This window comes from Tamandua tetradactyla, chromosome 3 (genome assembly GCF_023851605.1).
Source record: "Tamandua tetradactyla isolate mTamTet1 chromosome 3, mTamTet1.pri, whole genome shotgun sequence".
NCBI lineage: Eukaryota > Metazoa > Chordata > Mammalia > Pilosa > Myrmecophagidae > Tamandua > Tamandua tetradactyla.
The window spans coordinates 72,921,435-72,942,227 of record NC_135329.1 but is presented as its reverse complement, the minus strand read 5'-3'; the positions used below and the strand labels follow the sequence as shown (position 1 = coordinate 72,942,227).

At 34.8% G+C, this 20,793-nt stretch overlaps 1 pseudogene; it reads left to right on the top strand.

Annotated features, from left to right (window-relative positions):
* Window positions 1-4,763: 4,763 nt before the first annotated feature.
* On the top strand, window positions 4,764-20,793 carry LOC143675613 (olfactory receptor 14J1-like; annotated as a pseudogene).

The window sequence follows — 20,793 nt, the reverse complement described above, 5'->3', positions numbered from 1 at the left end:
GTAAAGCCAAATTGAATTCCCTGTTGAACCCTTGCTTGGGATTAGAAATTCTGCCAAAGAATATGCAGGGCAAGTATCATTCAACTCCAAAACCACTAACAATTTTAAGAACAAAACAAATTTGGAGATTTGGGGTTTGTAAATCCTTCACCCTTAAGAAAAAAAGAAATTCATTGTTCATTCAATCAGTAATAATTTATGTTTGCATGTTTATCACTGTTCAGAGTGATATAAAAATTAGAAGATAGCAGTACTGTCCACAAACAATATATATTCTTCCTGTAAGAGATATGTTATGATTTATGAAACAGTTAAAAAACAATTTCAGGTCATACTAGATGCAGAACTAGACAACAGGGCATGTATATTGAATTTCTACATATTTGAGAAACACATAATCAAGAGCAGATCTACAGACTGTTGAATATTATTTTAAATTAAGAGGTAGAAACTATAAGAAAATCACATTCCAGGTAAGAAGGATGTCTTGGATGTGCTAAGAATGAGAGAGCATCATCTCTGAGGGGTGGAAATCAAATCACTGACTTCCAATGATACACATTAAGAACAGAAATAATATTTTACCTTACATTTTTATAATTATAATTGTATAAATATTTAAGAAAAAATGAACAAAAGTGTTTATTCCCATTCTTTTCCAAACTCCTCTAAAATTTCATTAAAGTTTTTAAAAAATGGTATAAATCTATAAGTACAAACAGAACTGGAGAGGTATAAGTTTAAATAAGGATTGAGGATAAATCAATAAACTTTTGGAAGATAGGAAATAGATGAAAATTAATAAATGACATACAGAATTAAATATGAAACCTAACTTCTTTTAAGAGGATTTTGCGCAGTGTGGGTAGGGAAACAGCCAGTAAGAATATATATTTTTTTGTTTTTTATTGCAGAATCCAGAGTAGCAATGGAAGCTCAAAAAAGTAATTTTTGGATATCTTAGAAAACAGGTAGCAAGCAGAGTGAGCCTAACTGTGGAACAATTTTAAAAATCTGGCTAAAAGGCAGATATCACCCTAGCCTATAATAAAAGATGAGTGCCTTTTTCATATCAAAGCAGAAGAAAGGAACATTCATACTTAGATAGGTTAAACCTGGAACCTCCAGAATTGGCTACACCAAGCCAAAAATCCACTCAATGGATTTGAGTGAGAAGGTCAATCATAAGATTAATTTTTTTACATCCTACATATAGCACCTCTTCCTGAAACAGTGTGAATTGAAAATATGATATATTTGATAATTACAGATTTCAGTTATTACCTAAAATATTTAACTGAATTTTACTACTACATTTAAAATCAGTAGTTCTCCTTCTTCCTTTGTAATTGTTGATTATTTTAAAACTAGAGAACAAATCAAGAAAATAAAACATAACATGACTGGCACACAATTGTAACTTTTGCAGAGATTTGGGGTTTTTAACACAATATTTATTTCATTACATTTTTATTTTTCTACAGATACAAGTATATATTAAAAGTTCAATTAAAGATTTCTTTTTCTCAAACTGCATTTACTTTCTGCCCCTTAATAATATTTAATTTTGCAATTATTTCTAAAAATAATTTTGTATAGTCCAGGTGTCAATGAGTGCAAAGCAAAGGGAAGGAAAAGGGATCCCCATGAAATTATGCTAAAGTGAAATTATCATCAATAAAGCAAAAATCTAAAAGCTACCAAGAATGAGGATGGGGACTGGAAATTCACATCTAGTGGCTGATAAATGAAAAGGCATTTGGGCTCCCAATAAAAATATCTAGAACCACACAATAATGAAACAACAATTCCAAAATGTTTAGGAAAAATTACTTCCTACTTCAAATTCTATGCTAATATAAAATATCAATCAAGAAAACATGGGAGAACAAACCAAGTTTCCTCCTCCTCCTCCTTCTCCTCCTCCTCCTCTTCTTCTTCCACGTCTTCTTCTTCCTGCTCCACTATTCTCAGGAAGCTACCAGGGGCTCTGTTCCTCAAAAAACTAGAATAAAATTAAGAAAGTAAAAACCATGGGTCACAGTATGCAAGGGATTTAATGTATGAAAGAAATTGAGGAAAATCCTAGGATTATAGTGAAAGAAATGTGAGTATGTCTAGTGTATGTCCAGAACATCCAATTTGGAGAGTAAAGGCTCTAACAAAGCCTTTAAAATAAAATGAGCTGATAGATTTCCCAGTGTATTCAAGTGCTCTTGGATGAACCTTACAGTTTGGAGACTATATTAATCAAAAGAACAGAGAAAAATTGCACATACACATACACAGATTAAAAACCAAATGCTTATTGACTCAATGAACAACAAAAAACTTTGTGATAAAATAAATTTAATCACAGTGTTCCATAGTTAGGTCTGAAAACTGTCTTACTCATTTTTCTATTATGAACTCTGATTTTTTAAATTGGGATATAATTATCCTGAGAGGACCAGGGAATAAGTTGTGCATGCATACATGCATGCATGTGTGTTTGTGTGAAGTCAAAGGGGAGGATGAAATATGCAAGAGAAAGCTAAATCTTTATTTTCCATAGCCAGAAGCTAATAGATAAAATATGAAATGGAAAAGATGTCAATAGATTCATTCTATATCTAATTTCTAAAAAATTTTATTATCCCTACCACTTTCCTTGCTCTCAGGCAACATCATTTCTCACCTAGATTAATGCCTCAGCCTTCTATTTGATCTGAGATCAGTTCTATCCTTCCAGATACCCTAAAAGCCAGCAACCAGTGAATTCCTCTGAAAGACAAGGTAGATCATGTCACTCTGCTTAAAGCCCTAGAATGGCTGTAGTCCATGCAGAGGAAAAACTGAAATCCTAACAATGACATACAAAGCCTGCATGAGGCCCTCCTCTCCTGGTATCATTCACAACACACCTTTCCACACAATCTTCCCAGCCCATCTGCCTCCTTGTTAATAAATGCACCAGGCATCCTTTGTCCCACCACAGGTCCTTTGCTGTTCTCTGCCTTGAATCTTTAATTTTGGATACCTGCTCGGCTTACTTCTTTCCATCCATCAAGCTTTTAATTCTGACCTTCACAAGTAGACCTCTCATAACCATTCTATTGCATTTGGCCATCTGTCTCTCACCCACCTTGTCCTCTTTACCTTACTCAATGATTTCTTTCATCCATAGCACTCTTCTTCTTGAAACATATTGTATAGCATTATATATGAAGCTTATTATTTTTTATTTTCCCTCCCCTAGAATTTTAACTTCTCAGAGGCAGGGATCTATGCTTTGTTCAGTGATGCATCCCAAGGACCTAGAACAGTACCAGGTACATTGTGAAAAGCAGTAATATTTCAGAAGAAATCATTTTTACTGAGCAACTCACAAGAATGGATGTCAAGTATTCAGTAAGCTATGTTGTAAACAGATATACTATCATCCAGATTTCCTGTTCCATTTGTAGAGCAGATGCAGAGTATATTTAGCATAATTCTTAAGGGCCATAGGATTTTTGGAATGGTAAATGAGCATTGGCTTCAACTTGGAGTAACCACCTGCATTACCCAGTAAAAACTAATGAGTCAGCCTATCCTATTGAAGCTTTAAAACCAGACATTGAGTTCTTCTCTCTAGCTATGAAAGGCCTAGAGGACATCTTCCAATATAAGACTGTTTTGTCTACATTGAAAATCTATTGTTTAGTGTAGCCACCTTCATCAATTCTTTTAGTTAGATCTTCTGGATAACTTGCTGCAGCTTCTATGTCAACTCTTGCTGCTTCAACTTGCACTTTTAAGTTATGGAGATATCTTCTTTCCTTAAACCTCAGAAATCAACTATTGCTAGATTCCAATTTTTCTTCTACAGCTTCTTCACTTTGCTCAGCCTTCATAGAATCAAAAAGAGTTAAGGACTTGCTCTGGATTAGGTTTTGGCTTAAAGGCAAGTTATGGCTGGTTTAATCTTCTAGTAAAACTTTATATCAGCAATAAAGGTGTTTTGATTTTTTATCATTCATGTGTTCACTGGAATAACACTTGTAACTTCCTTCTATAACTTTTTCTTTGCATTCACAAATACAAACTTTTTCTTTGCATTTGAGGATGTTTGCCTCAAGAGGCCTAGCTTTCAGTATACCTTGGCTTTCAGCATGCCTTCCTCAACAAGCTTAATCATTTCAAGTATTCAATTTAAGTGAGAGATATGATACTTTTTTTCTCCCTTGAACACTTAGAGGCCACTGCAGGGTCATTAATTGGCCTAAATTCAATATTGTTGTGTTTCAGGGAATAGGGAGGCCTGAAGACCAGAGAGATGAGGGATCAGCCAGTTGGTAAAGCAGACAGAACACACACATCATTTATCAGTTGTTTGCCATTTTATATGGATGCAGCTCATGGCACCTCAAAACAATTACAACAGTAACATCAAAGATTACTGATCACAAATCACCATAACATGAATAATAATAATGAAAACTTTTGAAGTATTGTGAGAATTACCAAAACATGGCTGAGAAGCTAAGGGAGCCCAAGCTGATGGAAAAATAGAACAGATAGTCTCGCTCAATGTAGGGTTGCCACATACCTTGAATTTGTAAAAAGTACAATATCAGCAAAGTGTGATAAAGTGATGCCCAATAAAATGAGGTATGTCTGTATTTGTTAAATTGCCTTTTATATAATATCTTTAATTTTAAATGTATAAAATTTAATTTTTAATAATGACAGTGTGTAACATCAGGCTAGCAGAATTTCAAAATATTTGACATTTAGCCCTCATGAGTCAAATAGAATCAGCTCTAGTACACCACCAGTTGCAACCTGTTATGAACAAGGTTACTGAAATATACATCCTCACTTTTACAGGTGATGTTTGGAACCCAAACAGGTCCTCTCACTATTCTCTCAAATATTCAAAGAAGCTAAAATAAGTGACCCAAGCCAGGCATTTCTTGGCCCAAATCACAAAACATCAGATCCATAACCAGGTATGTATATATCAAAAAGCAGTTTTCTGGCCAGGAAAATATTTTTTCACAATTAACTGTAATTAAATTATTCAAAAGTTTAGAAAATGATGCTATTTGATGCTTCTATCACTTACTTTTTAAATCAAATCCTACAGATTTTTAAGAATTTTCTTGAACATGATGTTAAAACATTTCCTTTGATTGAACCATGAAGATAGACTTGAAAGGTCTAAAAAACATTTTCAATTTGGCCCACAGATACTATTTCCAACTCCTGCCCAGGCCCACAAAAAAAAAAAAAAGATGGTAAACTCTGTTATGGCAGACTAGTGAATTTTTGGTTTCCACTATGAACACTAATAAGGGTTCATTTTATGATACAGAATATGATCTGTCCTGATGAATGTTCCATGTAAATCTGAACAGAATGCATAGTTTGCCATTTTGGGGTATAGTGATCTATGAAAATCAATTAGGTCAGGGAGTGAAAGTGCAGGTCTGTGGTAGAATTCTCATCTGCCATGTAGGAGACCTGGGTTCAATTCCCATTCAATGTACTACCCAAAAAACAAGCAAAGCAAACAAAAACAAACAAAAATTCAACAAATAGTGCTGCAATAATGGAATACACACAAGGAAAATGATGAAATGTGACCCACCATACAGTATACAAAAAAAAAATCAATTAGCTCAGGTTGGTTGATAGTGTTGTTTTAAAATTTTCTATATCCTTGCTGATTTCCTAAGTACTTATTCTGTTATTCAGTGAGGTTTCTTTAAGTCTCTAAATATCATCATGAATTCCTCTATTTTCCCTTTAATTGGTCAGGTTTTATTTCATGTTGTAGGTACAAACACAGTTAGAAATGCTGTAACATGGTGAATTGATCCTTTTATCCCTATGTAATGTTCTTCCTTATTTCTGGTAATCAAGTCTACTATGTCTGATATTAATATAACAACTTCCACTTTGGGTATATTATGTTTGAATAGTAAACATATTTCCATTTTTTTGCCACTTTCATATCTACACCTTTATATTTAAAGTGAGTCTGTTATAAACTGCCTACATTTAGAGTTTTATTTTATACAATATAATAATCTTTGTTTTTTCCATGTTTTTTCCTCATTTTACACTTTTAACAGTATTAGTTTGACAGGTTTTGACATATATTTACAATTATGAACCCACCACATCCATCAACATAATGAACACATGAATCACCATTTAAAGTTTCTTCATGTATTTTGGTATTCCTTCTTTCCCATTCATCCCTGAACCTATTCATTCTGAAATTGATATTGATCTGATTTCTGTCACTATCAGTTAGTTTTCATTATTAAAAATTTTATATAGTGAAACCATGTTGCATGTACTGTTTTTAGCAGTTTCTTTGAATCATCATAAGTTTTTGAAGTTCATCCAAATGCTGCATGTGCTAATAATTCATGCCTTTTACTGCTCCATCCACCTGAGATATTTATATTATATGCATATAACAACAGATTCAAATTGCATTATGCAAAAACTGATAGATCTGCAAGAAGAATGAGACAAATCTACAAGTCTACTTGGAAATTTGAATTCCTCACTCTGACTGATAGAATAAGTTGACAGGTTATCAGCAATGTATAGAAGACTTGATCAACACTATCAACAAAGTTTTTCAAACTAATGTTTATAGAATATTCCACTATAAAACAACAGAATGCACATTTCTTTCAAGGACATTCAGAGCATATATCAAGATAGACTATATTCTGTGACACAAAAAGTCTCAACAAATTTGAAAGGATTCAAGTTATTCAAATATGAATATCAAGGTATACTGAAAATGTATTCTCTGATCACAATGAAATTATATAACACACATGTAAATAATCATTTTGTCAAAGAAGAAATCATGAAATAAATTAGAAAGGATTTTGAAGTGAATTGAAGTGGAATTACACTAAAATAGTACCTAGGGGGTTATAGCATTTAAATGCATGTATAGAAAAGAAGGAGGATCTCAAGTAAATTACTTCAGTCCCTACCATAAGAAATTAGAATATGAAGTACAAATGTATCTTGAAGTAAGCAAAAGAAAGGAAATAATGAAGATCAGAGCAGAATCAATTAAATGGAAACAGAAAAGCAAGAGGAAGTCAATGAATCCAAAAGAGATGACTTTGAGAAGATTGATGAAATTGATAAATTTATAGTGAGGAAAAAAAGAAGGAAGGTTCATATTATATCAAGAAATAGAAATTCTTTGATTCTCTAATAATTCTACTTTATATAAACTGATAATAAATATTCCTTTTCCACATGGTTTTACTGGTGAATAGTTATATTGAAATTCTTCCTACAGAAATCTAACTCAGAACTTAACCACCAAAATGAAGTTTCATGCAAGATACATTTTTCTCTCACTGGGACATGTAAGCTATAAAATTCAGTTGAACTAAGACAATAATTAACTACCCCACTGAGTAAATTCCTTGAGGGTGACTTTTGTGAAGCCTCAGGATTTAAACTCAAAGTGTTTACTTGAAATACCAACCATGATGAACAGGTTTGTTCTCCATTATTTGGGCAGCACTGGCTTCATTTCCAGAATCACAGGTTTAACAGGAAGTTAAAATGTCTCTGGGTCTGTATTCTTCCTTGTTCAGTCTTATATGACAATGTTTTTCCCTCACATGAACATTTCACAGGCTGAGCTACCACCCCAATTCTGGAGCAGAGATGCTTCATCTCAGGATAAGCATATGTGTTTTGATGATGGAGAGCAAATCTAATTAGAGTATAACTTCTCTAATTTTAATTGAATTTGTGAACAATTATGTAGCACCTGCTGAGTGACAGTGACTATGTGTGACACGTAGGTATAACTCTAAGTAAGATACATCATTTGCCTCAAAAGTATGAATTTTTTCAATGGGATATAAAGCATGAATAGTATGGTATAGTAAAGTAAAGTAAAATTTATCTAAAGTATAAGGAGTCTCAATGGATGAAATCTGTACTCAAAGAGGGTGTTCAGCTAGGTCAGCATTTAAACTCAGGAGAAGTTTCAAAGGAGAAGAACAATGAAAAAGGAGAGGATAAAATATAATAAAATGTTTCCTAAAGAAATGAGAAAGGAGACTTTTGGGAGGAATTCCAGAAAGAAGGACTAACAACAACAAAAAAAAACAGATCATAGTGGAACAATATGATTGGTGCATTAAAAGTAATTCAGCATTATTAATTACCAGAATTAATGTTTGACATGGGATTGGGGAAGTGACAATAAGAGATTATACTGGAATATTGGAAAGGCGGGCAAGAAACATGTCAAGAAATATATTATTTATCATCCTAATTTTGGAGAGGTATTGTTGCATAATCAATAAATTCAATAAAGAGAAGCAAAATTGGGAGGGTTACAAGGTGTGATTTGCAGTGATCATCCAAGAAACAACATTTAAGGTTTCCTGGAGGGACATGAATCTGAAGAATGAGATATTACTAGATATATTGGAAGTTTGAACTAATGTAGAAGTGGGACAAAAGAAGGTAATAAGTATAGGAGATAATGAAAAGATAAAATCTTGTGTTTGATCAAATGTACAGAAGAAAGACAAAATGTGACATTCTTTGAAGTAAAGAATACTGACAGGGAGATGGTTGAGGGAAGAGATGAGATCTTTTTAGATTTACCCTATTGGAAGTCATTGTGTGCCAACCGTGATATTGGATATAAGAATTGCTTGAAAGACCTTCCTTCCCCACACAACAAGAATGTACAAATCCTGTAGGAAAGCAGTTAACATGGCTCTTTTACATTACTTACAAAAAATATTGAATAAAAGAAGGACAGAAAGGAAGAAAGGTCTAAGGGTAGAATTTTTAAGAAAACAAAATTTCAATATACATGTAGAAAAGGACACAGACAAAGAGAAAGGATACGCAAAAAGAAAAGGAAAGAGTCAGCAGTGAGTGGCATTCTAAAGCTGATGGAAAAAAAGGTGTTCAAGAGGAGAAAAATTACAATATTGTTATATATTTGGTAAGGAAATTTAACAGTTGTAATAAAATCACATTGAATTTATTATCAGAGTGCTAATTTGGAGATTTTCTAGAGCCTTTTGGAAGACTCAAGGTTACAGAAGCATGATAAAAATTTTCAAAATACAAATGAGATATGAGAATGAACACAGAAATGATAGATATTCTCTTCAGAAGAACAATTATAAGGAACAAAGAAGGATGGTATGAGAGCACTTTTTAAAAGCGGGTGAGAATAGTCTTTTATAAAAAAATTGTGGTGAAGGAGCCATTTGCACAGAGCAAGGTTAGGCATTGGGAGATTGACTGGCCTGGAAAGGAGGAAAGAGTTCTTTCTTACCTCGGAAGCAGTAAAAGTTACAATTATAACATTGCAGTGATAATTCCATTTACATGTAAGAAGGAAATTGAAGAACATCACAAATAACTACCAGCATTTTCTCAATGAAGTGATTGGCAATGGAATACAGCAGAGATGAGAGGAGGAAATCAGTGGGAAGCATATAATTTTAGTGTTAAAATTTGCAGAACAGTTCAAGTGAGAAAGAATCAATTTATTGAAAATAGGAGAACTACTTTCAGAAAAACACAGTCTCAAAATATAATAGTTCAAAAACAGGGATAAGATTTAGAAATATTTTATGGGATAAAATAAAACTTGAAAATAAGTGATTAGTGAAGGGAGGAAAAAGTTTTCTGGGGGAAGTAAAAAATGTAGAAGGAAAACACAATATTCTCTAACAAATAAAATTTTTAGTTCTACTATAATATAAAGAATTATCCATTGAATGGGATACAGGTATTAATAAGTTTTATATGCTCTCACAGTATCTTCCTTACTCTTAAGTAAATCTCTGAAGAGATAGAGTTCCCTTCCTTTCTTTTTTCCCTCCTTTTCTTTTGCAAAGTGATGCATTAAAAAATATAATTCACAAATAACAAAAATAAAGTAATAAATTTCCAATTAATAATCAAGATAGAAATCTATTCTTTGTTTCTTCTAAGAAGCGAAAAATAAAAATATATTGATAGGAGTTGTTAATAGAACATGGGTGGATGTTTGGGTGTGTGTGCATGTGTGTGTTTGTGTGGTGGTGGTAAAACATTTTCTTGTAGTATTCCTCTTCCTTCCTTTTATGAAAAACCTTAATGTAGAGGGTGGAAGATGGAAATTTCTTGTCCAGGTTACACTAATAATGTATATTAAATTGGGAAATCTGGATGATATATTTGATTTTCAATCCAGGAGCAATAAAGTTTAAAACATAAATGAATAGCTTTCATATATTCATCTTTTATTATAAAACCCAAAGCTTCCATATAGTACTGTGGGCAATAAAAACCGGTCATTAGGATTGCCAGCAATGAGGATTAAACCATACTGGGAGCAGGAAGAAGAAAAGGGCAGGAGCAAGAGAATTTATGAAGCTTTTTGATGACAGATGCCCTGCCTCACTCTAATCCCAGCTGCTTCATGGTTGAGATTACAGTTCTAGATTAAAGGTCCTTCCTGTCCTGAGGCTATTGTGGATAAAATATCTATTAAAAACTCTTTTCAATTACAGCAAAAATAGAAAAATGTTAGCCCCCAAAATGATACTTTTTCCCATTCTTAGGGATGAATAAGTAGACCAAGCCTCAATATCTGATGAAGCAGCTCAAAATGACTTGGTAACTAAATTTTTGTCTGTGTAGAATTAAAATGAATCATGTATATCTTCAATTAAACAATATTACCTTGTTTGTATATGTTACAAATGTGGGGAAATGGACAGAGATGACATTGAAAGGTCAAATAATATCATTTTCCTTGATTTGTTTTACCACAAATGAATTCATAGATGTCAAATAAAGGTAAAAATCAGTTAGCAGAGTTATTGATATACAAAATAATTCTATGATTGTACAATAGCACATTTAAAAATAAAGTAGAAAAATAACACCAACAAGGAAAGGAACAGGAGGGCAACTGAGGTGGTAATTTGGGATTGTGGCTGGCCTGGGAGAGCCTTCTGCACCACATAGATCAGCCCTGGTTGCAGAGGCCAAGAAACTGAGAGGTAGAAGGCTGGAACCTGGTATGGAGGCATCGAGCCTGTGGGAGTGCATGGATAGGAGCTGGGGGCAAGGAAGTAAGCCAGGCCATGTTCCCTGTGTATGCTACCCTCTCCAGCACAGCCCTCTGACTGGTGACTCACCCCACACCCCACACACCCAAACTCCATCACTGGCTCTCACTCCCTGTGCTCCAGGCACCACTACCCCACCATCCCCCAGAGAAAATAACTGCCTTAAACCCTCACCCCAAGTGCAGCCCAACCAACATCTTCTGCACCCCTTCTGAACATTACCTCCCCCTTACTGCCCCCTGCAGGCTGTTGCAAATGCGTGAAGGCTGTGGAAACTAACCTCCATACCCAGGGTACCTCTGACCCCTGCCCATAGTGTCACACAGCCTCACCCTGTCCCTGCCAAGCTCTGTGAGTTTATGGCACTCTTAGGCCTATGCATGTGCATGACCCCAATCATGTCATTCAGCTCTGGGAACCTCAGTTTACAGCAGTCCCAGAACCACATATGTCCATGACCCTCAGCTACACTTCCCAGCTCTGAGTAAGTGTTGAACTGCACAACTGGGTTACATCTGCCCCCAATCCATGAAGGTATAACAACACCCTGCTGCCACAACTCTACACATGCACACAAAGGGTCCTATGCTTTAGACCAGCATACACACGGTTATGACCCCCTAGACCAGTGCACATCCCTGGCTACTGGGTGCCCACATTCACAAGCAACAGCATAGCATCCCAAAACTGCACCTATACCTGCCCTGAAACAAATCACCACACTGAGTTCCCTTACCCATATCCTGATCCCTGCTGTACAGCCATCCCACAAACACAATGCCTTAGACCTCTGAAAGAAATCAATACCCAAAGTAAATAAATCAAGATATTTAAATGTCACAAAGACAACAGAAGATCACTAAGCAGATCACAATACAGAGAGATATAGCCCTGCCTAATGACCACATTAAAACACCAGAGGAGACACAGATGTTGGAACAAATAATCAAAGATGTTCATTCAACTCTACTTAATAAAATAAGTGGGAGCAGACCATGGTGACTCAGCAGGCAGAGCTCTCATCTGCTATGCTGGAGACCTGGTTTTGATTCCCAGTGCTTTCCTATGCAAAAAATAAAATAAAATAAAAAATAAAATAAAATAATAAAATAAATAAAATAAAATAAAATAAGTGGGATAGCAAATGACATAAAGGAGATTAAGAATACAGTAGAAGAACATAGAGAGGAATTTGAAAGAATAAATAGAAAAAATAGCAAATATCACAGAGATTAAAAACCAAATAAAAATATTCTAAAGTCATACAACACCAGATTTGAAGAGACAGAAGGAAGAATAAGTGATATAGATGACAGAATAACTGACTTCAAAGACTCAAAACAGCAAATGGTGAAAAAGATGGAGAAATTTGAATTGGATCTCAGGGAAATGATAGACTAAATAACACACAAATATAAGAATCATTGGTGTCCCAGAAAGAGAAGTGAAGAATCAAGGGCTAAGAAGAGTAGTTGAGGAAATAATGGGGGAAAACTTTCCAACCCTCACAAATCTGGAGGAGGGCACAGAATTGGAGAGTATGACTAATGGTAACATAAATACAAAGAGAAGGTGGGAAAAGAATATATAGATCTAACAAATAAAATAAAAAAGGCAAGATGGTGGAATCAATAAATGCATTTTCAGTAATAACATTGAATGTTAATGGAATAACCAATTAAAAGATACAGATTGGCAGAATGCATTAAGAAACATAATTCAGCTATATGCTGCTTGCAAAAGACACATCTTAGACACAAGGATACAAATAAAGTGAAAGTGAAAGGATGGAAAAAGATTTTCCACTTAAGTTGTAACCAAAAGTAGGCAGGAATAGTTATACAAATATCAGACAAAATAGACTTTAAATGTAAAGTCATCATAAGAGTCAAAGACACTATATAAAATTAAAGGCTCAATTCACCAAGAAGATAAAACAATTATAAATGTTTGCTCTCCCAATCAAGGAGATCCAACATACAGAGACAGACATTGGCAAAACTGAATGGAGTGATAGATGATTCAAAAATAATAGTAAGAGACTTCAATATACCAGTCTTGTCTATAGATAGAGTCATCAGACAGAAGATCAACAAGGAAATAGAGAAGTCAAATAACTTGATAAATGAATTACACCTAACAGACATATATAGATCTTTGCATCCCAAAGCAGAAGGCTGTACATTCTTCTCCAGTGCTCAAGGAACACTCTCCAGGATGGATCATATGCTGGAGAACAAAACAGGTCTTTTTAAATTTAAAAATACTGAAATTATTCAAAGCACTTTCTCTGATCACAATGGGATGAAGCTAGGTCTCAATAACCACCACCAAAAAATGAGAACACTTACAAATATATGGAGATTAAATAACACACTCTTAAGCAACCAGTGGGTTAAATAAGAAATTTCTGGAGAAATCAGTAGCTATCTGGAGATGAATGAAAATGAGAATACAACATATCAGAATTTATGGGATGTGGCAAATGTTGTGCTGAGGGGAAATTTATTGCCCTAAACGCCTATATTAAAAAACAAGAAAGAGCAGAAATCGAAGACTTAACAGCAAACCTGGAGGAACTTGAGAAAGAACAGGAAACAAAGCCCAAAGCAAAGAGAAGAAGAGAAAAATCACTAAAGCAGAGATAAATGAATGGGAGAACAAAAGAGTAATAGAATGAAACAATGAACCAAAGTTTGGTTCTTTGAGGAAATCAAAAAAATTGATGGGCTGCTATGAAAATTGACAAAGAAAAATAGAGAGAGGATGCAAATAAACAAAATCAGAAATGAAAAGGAGTGTATTATCTCAGAGCTTGAAGAAATAAAAGAAATCATAAGAGGATACTATGAACAACTACATGCCAACAAACTAGACAACTTAGATGCAATGGACAAATTCCTGGAGACAGGAAATGGACAAATGGACAAACCACACTGACTCAGCAAGAAACAGAACATCTCAACAAACCAGTCACAGTAAAGAGATTCAATCAATCATCAAAAATCTTCCTACAAAGAAAATCCCAGGTCCATATGGTTTCACAAGAGAATTTTACCAAACATTCCAAAAAGAACTAACACCAATTCTGCTCATACTTTTCCAAACAATTAAGGAAACAGGAATTCTACTTAACTCATTTTATGAAGCTAATATCATTTTAACACCCAAACCAGCTAAAGATGCTATAAAAAATGAAACCTACAGGCCAATCTCCCTAATGAACATAGATGCAAAAATTCTCAATAAAATATTAGCAAATCAAACCCAACAAAACATTAAAAGAATTATACACCATGGCCAAGTGGGGTTTATATCAGGAATGCAAGGATGGTTCAACACAGAAAATGTAATATAGCAGGACATTAACAAATTGAAAGGGAAAAATCATGTGATCATCTCGATTGATGCTGAAAAAGCATTCAACAAATTTCAAGATCCTTTTCTGGTAAAAATACACCCAGAGATAGGAATCAAAGGTAACTACCTCACTCTAATAAAGGGAATATATGAAAAAACAATAGCTAACAGCATACCCAATGGAGAGAGACTGAAAGCTTTCACCCTAAGTTTAGAAACAAGACAAGGATGTCCACTTTCACAACCATTATTCAACAATTGTGCTAGAATTTCTAGCCAGAGCAATGAGGCAGGACAAAGAAATAAAAGACATCCAAATTAGAAAGGAAGAAGTAAAAATCTCATTATTTGCAAAGGATATGATGCTATACGTGGATGATCCTGAGAAATCCACAACAAAGTTATTGAGCTAATAAACAAATTCAGCAAGGTGGTGGGATGTAAAATTAATGTGCAAAAATCAGTAACATTTCTAAACACAAGCAATGATCTGGCTGAAGAGTCTGTTAGGGGAAATATTCCATTCAAAATATAAAGTAAATTTATCAAGGACCTAAGAATAAACATAACTACAGAGGTAAAGGACTTGTACACAGAAAACAACATAATCAAAGGAGCTATAAATAGGTGGAAAGATATATTCTGCTCATGGACAGGAAGGCTAAACGTAGTTAAGATGTCAAATTCCCCCAAACTGATCTACAGATTCAACACAATGCCAGCCAAAATTCCAACAAACTACTTTGAATATTTGGAAAAGCTAACTACCAAATTCATCTGGAAAAGAAAGAGACCCAGAATAGCTAAAAGCGTCCTAAAAAGAACGAAGAGGGAGGATTAACACTCCCTGATTTTAAAACCTATTATGAAGCCACAGTGGTCAAAACCACATGGTACTGGCACAAAAATAGAAGCATTGAACAATGGAATTGAATTGAAAGTGCAGAAATAGACCACCAAATCTATGGTCAACTGGTTTTTGACAAGGTGCCCAAATTCTCTGAATGGGACAAAATAGTCTTCTATAACTGGGCATGGAAGAACTGTATATCAACAGCCAAAAGAATGAAAGAGGACATCTATCTTACATGCTATACAAAAATTACCTCAAATTGGATCAAACCCCTAAATATAAGAATTAGGACCTTAAAGCTTCTAGAAAATTTAGGGGAACCTCTTCAAGACTAGTAATAGGAGGTAGCTTCCTAAACTTTACACACAAAGCACAAGTAACAATAGAAAAAATAGATGTATGGGAACTCCTTAAAATGAAAAGCTTCTGCACCTCAAAAGACTTTGTCAAAAAAAGTAAAGCAGCCAAATGAATGGGAGAAAATATTTGGAAATCACATATCAGGCAGAGGTCTGATTTCCTAAATACACAAAGAAATCATGTAACTCAACAACAAAAGAAAAAATAGTCCAATTTTAAAATGGGCTAAAGATTTGAATAGGCATTTTTCTGTAGAGCAAATACAAATAGCTCAAAAGCACATGAAGAGATGCTCATTTTCATTGGCTATAAGGGAAATGAAGATCAAGACTACAATGAGATACCACCTCACATCTATAAGAATGGTTGCTATTAAACAAACAGGGAACTATAAATGTTGGAGAGGATGTGGAGAAACTTGGGCACTTATGCACTGCTGCTGGGAATGTATAATGTTGTAGTCACTATGGAAGTCTTGTTTGGTGGTTCCTTAGTAAACTTAATATGAAGTTGCCCTATGACCCAGCAATAGCACAACTTTGTATGATCCCAGAAGAGCTGAGAGCAATGACTCAAACAGTCATTTGCACTCCAATGTTCATAGCAGCATTATTCACAGTCACCAAAAGATGGAAACAAATCAAATGCCCATCAAGAGATAAGTGGATTAACAAAATGTAGTATATATGTACAATGAGATATTATGCAGCAATAAGACAAAATGATGTCCTAAAATACATGAAAAGATAGATGTGCCTTGAGGACATAATATTGAGTGAAATTAGTCAGACAGAAAAGCACACATACTGTATGATTCCACTTTTATAACCAGCATAGAGGTATATTCAGAGGCCTATAATAGTGAGTATAGGGTACTTAGAGGTATATAGAAGCTAGTGATGGGTGAATAGTTAGCTAATGAGGTTGAACTCCAATGCAAGAGAATAGATAGAAGTGAAGTTGGTTCTTTAGTGAGTCTATAAGTAATATTACCATATTGAAGATGAACAAGATTGAAAGAGGCTGTATAGACCTACATGTCACACTGATTCACAAAAATATGAATTAGTTCTCTCAAGAATTACTTCAAAGATATGATTCTTCTACACAAAGTGCTTAAGTCAGGGTAGAGGGTGAAAACTGCTATTGCATGCTATGAGCTATGTTCAAAAGGAAGCCATCAGCACTATCACAGCAACAGCAGAGGTAAATAGTGGGCAGATGGACAAGAGTTAAGAGGAGGTTTAGATTTCTTATTTGGCAAGTGTGTGCTTATAGGTTTTCTTTCTCTTGGGATCAATGAAATTATCTAAAATTGATAATGTTGATGGACTGAGAATTTTGGACATTCTACATGATGCCTAATGAATGCAGGTGGCTGAAAGATTCACTGATAGAGAAGTAGATTGGTGAATGATGGTGTATACCTATGAATGAAGGTTGTGCTGCTACAAAAAGAAACAAAATCCTGAAGCCGGCAATGATGTGAATGAACATGTGGGACATTTGGTGAGACAAAATAGGCCAAAAACACAAGAATGAGAATAGTATGGTCACCTTTAGAAAATGCTTATAAGAAAACAGGGGCCTAGATTGTAAGCTCTTAGAGCAGACACATTAAGACTAAAGTGGTGATTATTATTTCTGAATTTTGAGAGGCTGCATAATATATGTAACCTGATATTTATAGTAAGAACAAAGCTGAACATGTTGGGTTAAAGCAATTGAGAATGTAGGGGTAAAGAAGACAGTGTCTATATTTTAGAGCCACACATATTCTTTGAGGCCAATGGAAGAAAGCATTATTTTGTTTGGAACTGAAATTATCTGTAGAGTATAATCTAATTCAATGTATCTGTATAGCTCATTTGAACAATTGAAACACATGGAGCTCAGAATAAGAAAGAGGTTATTTAATATAGAAATTTTTATTGTAATGTCTGGATATATCCTAGAGTATATTAAATAGGTAATCAAAAAGTATTGGCAAAGTCCCCTGGGGGATGGGAAGAGAATATCGAACTATTAAAGTTTAGCAACACGGAATCCCCTGATACTGTGTCAAACTTTAGGGACACCAAAGCAACAGAATATGCCCTTCATCATGAGGCTTACTCTTGTGAAGCTTAAGTAGGTAATGAAGAATCTTAGACCACCTATAGTCATGAGTTACTTCTGATGGACCTCTGTTGTTGCTCAGATGTGACCTCACTCTCTCTAAGCCCAACTCTGCAATTGAAATCAGTGCCCTCCTCTCTACATGGGACATGGCATCCAATGGTGAACATCTCCCTGGCAACATAGAAGATGACTCTCAGGGATGAATCCAGACCTGGCACCTTGGGATCAACAATTACATCCTGACCAAAAGGGGGAAAATGTGTAATTAAAAAGTATCTGTGGCAGAGAGAATTCAAATAGAGTCGAGAGGCTACTCTGGAGATTGCTCTTATGCAAGCTTCAGTTAGATATTACTACCTTTCATAACCTGCCAAATCCCAGAACAATTCCAACCAGTCCTAAAGAACACCTAGGGACATATATAAGATTCTGCAACGGTTCCATGCAATAGAGTAACTTTCCAGAGACCTACAACCTCCAGATGTCTCCCTGGGCCAGATAAATCCTGAAACCTAGCCTAGCCTCTCCAGAACATCAGATAGTCCCATCTCCCTACCCCTATTAGTGACAGGCCATTCTAATATGAAAAATTTAGAATTACCATAGCCCAAACAAACCTAAAGAGAGGGATGGAAAGATCAAAGGTGATGGTGGAGTTATAAAAAGAAAATAAGATACAACAAATGAATACAAATGCTGAATTTTTAAATTGATATCTCTTAGTTTCCAGTATTTTAGAACAGCTAGAAGTAAAAACCTTAAATTGCAAAATTGTAACCCATGATAAACTCTGAAATATGTTCAACAACTAATTGTGGTGCTGTGCTTTGAAATTTATTGCTTTTTTCATATATATTTTATTTTTCACAAAAAAGATTTAAAAAGTCGATTGTGATGATAAAAATATTTAAGCCCTCTGGTCTCCAATATTTTGGAGCAGATAGAAGGAAAAATATGAGAGGATTGTGTGATAGCCCCTGACAAATTCTGGGATGTGTCCTACAACAATTTGTTGAAGAGTGCTTTGAAAACTATTGCTTTTTTATTTCTTTGCTTTGTATATATGTTACACTATTCAATAAACAAAGTTAAAAATAAAAGAAAACACCAACCAGACTCCTTAACAATTACATCAAACCTGGTATCAAGTTTTTGTTTGTTTGTTTTAAGAAATGGGCACCCACTATGTAATATATTTCAAGTCCAAGAGAAGAGGAAAAGAAAGACTTGTTTATTCTTATTTATCAACACCTAGCGTTCTGCCAATCACATAGAAGAAATGCAATACATTTTATAACTAATTTTTTTAAAATGTCCAACCCAGAGTCATTCCAAAGGTTTTGAAAATTAAAGGGTGTTCTCTGAGGGTTAGGACCACCAATTGCAAGATGTTCCCTCAAGTTACAAATCACAGGGTTTAGATGACTGGCATCAGTGATACATACATTTTACAACTTTGAGACTTATTTCACTCTTCAATCTTGCTCTTGGAAGTTTATTCCAGTCAAATTTCACCTTTTAAAAAATGTTATGAACCTTTCAGAGGCAAGGTATATGATGGTCTTTAAAGCCAAATGTCCCCTAGGAAATGTTTAGCCTGATCTATTCCTAGATCTGTTTACAAGGTAGTATCAATAACTGGTTAACAGAGGAAGCTTTACTGCATTATTATAATACACAAGCACCATATATGAAATGTAATGAAACTTGTCTATCAGTATCATTTTCACTTAGTGTCTTGAAGGTAAATACTTCATCAACTCTCTCAATTTCTCCACCTTTGATAATTTAATGCTAATCCATAAAATGATCATGCCTTTTTTGAACTATGTGAAATTATTGATCATATTTAGGGGGTCTTTTTCTGAATAGTGGTTACAAGTTTTTCTGAATTGAATGCTAATGAGTCAGTATGGAAATAAACCTGTTACCTTGATATTGTTAGTGCCATGCTGAGAATGCTGAATTACTAGAAAAAGACATATTATCAATTATCATACACACATTTCTTATTGTATTTTGGCCTCCTAAATAGAATCAGCTTATAAGCTACATAATAACCATGCCCAATATACTTCATTAAATGGATTCTTCCTCACAGGGTTTTCTGATGGTGGTAAGCTTCAGAATTTACATGCATTGTTGATTTTGGTGATATTACCTGCTGCCCTTGACAGGCAATCTTCTCATTATCAATGTCACTACCTTGGACCATTAACTCCATCTCCCCATATATTACTTCTTGAAGTATATCTCCCTTTTGGACTTCTGCTTCATCTCTGTCAGTCTCCCAGCCCCTTGCCCACTCATGTAGAGACAATGTTTGCATTTGACTTTGTCAAGGTATTCTCCAGGTTTTCATCTTCATAGCTCTGACCTCATCAGAAGTGGTTATCCTCATTGTGTCTTACTGGTACATGGCTATCTGTCAATGACTTTAATGTGAGGCCATTGTACATCCCAATGTTTGTCACTGTGAAATGAGAGCTGTGTGGATTGCTGGGGGCCTCACTGGGCTTATGCACACAATCACTAACTTTTCCATACAACTCTGCTGAGACAGACTCATTCCATAGTTCTTCTGTGATATTCCTCATATGCTGAAACTATGTTCTTATTAATTCTTTAATGAGATTGCAGTGACTGCTTTCACAACTTTCATAGCATTTATCTACTTGATTTACATTTTGCTTTTTTACATTTGCAACCTCTCCACAGTGCTGAGAATTCCATCAACTAAGGGCCTCAGGAAGGTCTTCCCCACCTGCCCACATCACCAAATTTCCAATCAGCTGCAGGTTTTGAGTTCCTAAGGCCCTCCTCTGACTCCTCATCAGCTATGGACCTCAAATTCTCCATATTTTACACAGTGATACCTCAACATACAATCCAGTCATTTATAGTTTATGGAATAAAGCCATAAAGGCAGCTCTGAGAAGGATGCTGTCAAAAGGATTTTCTCAGAGAAAGGTGCATTAA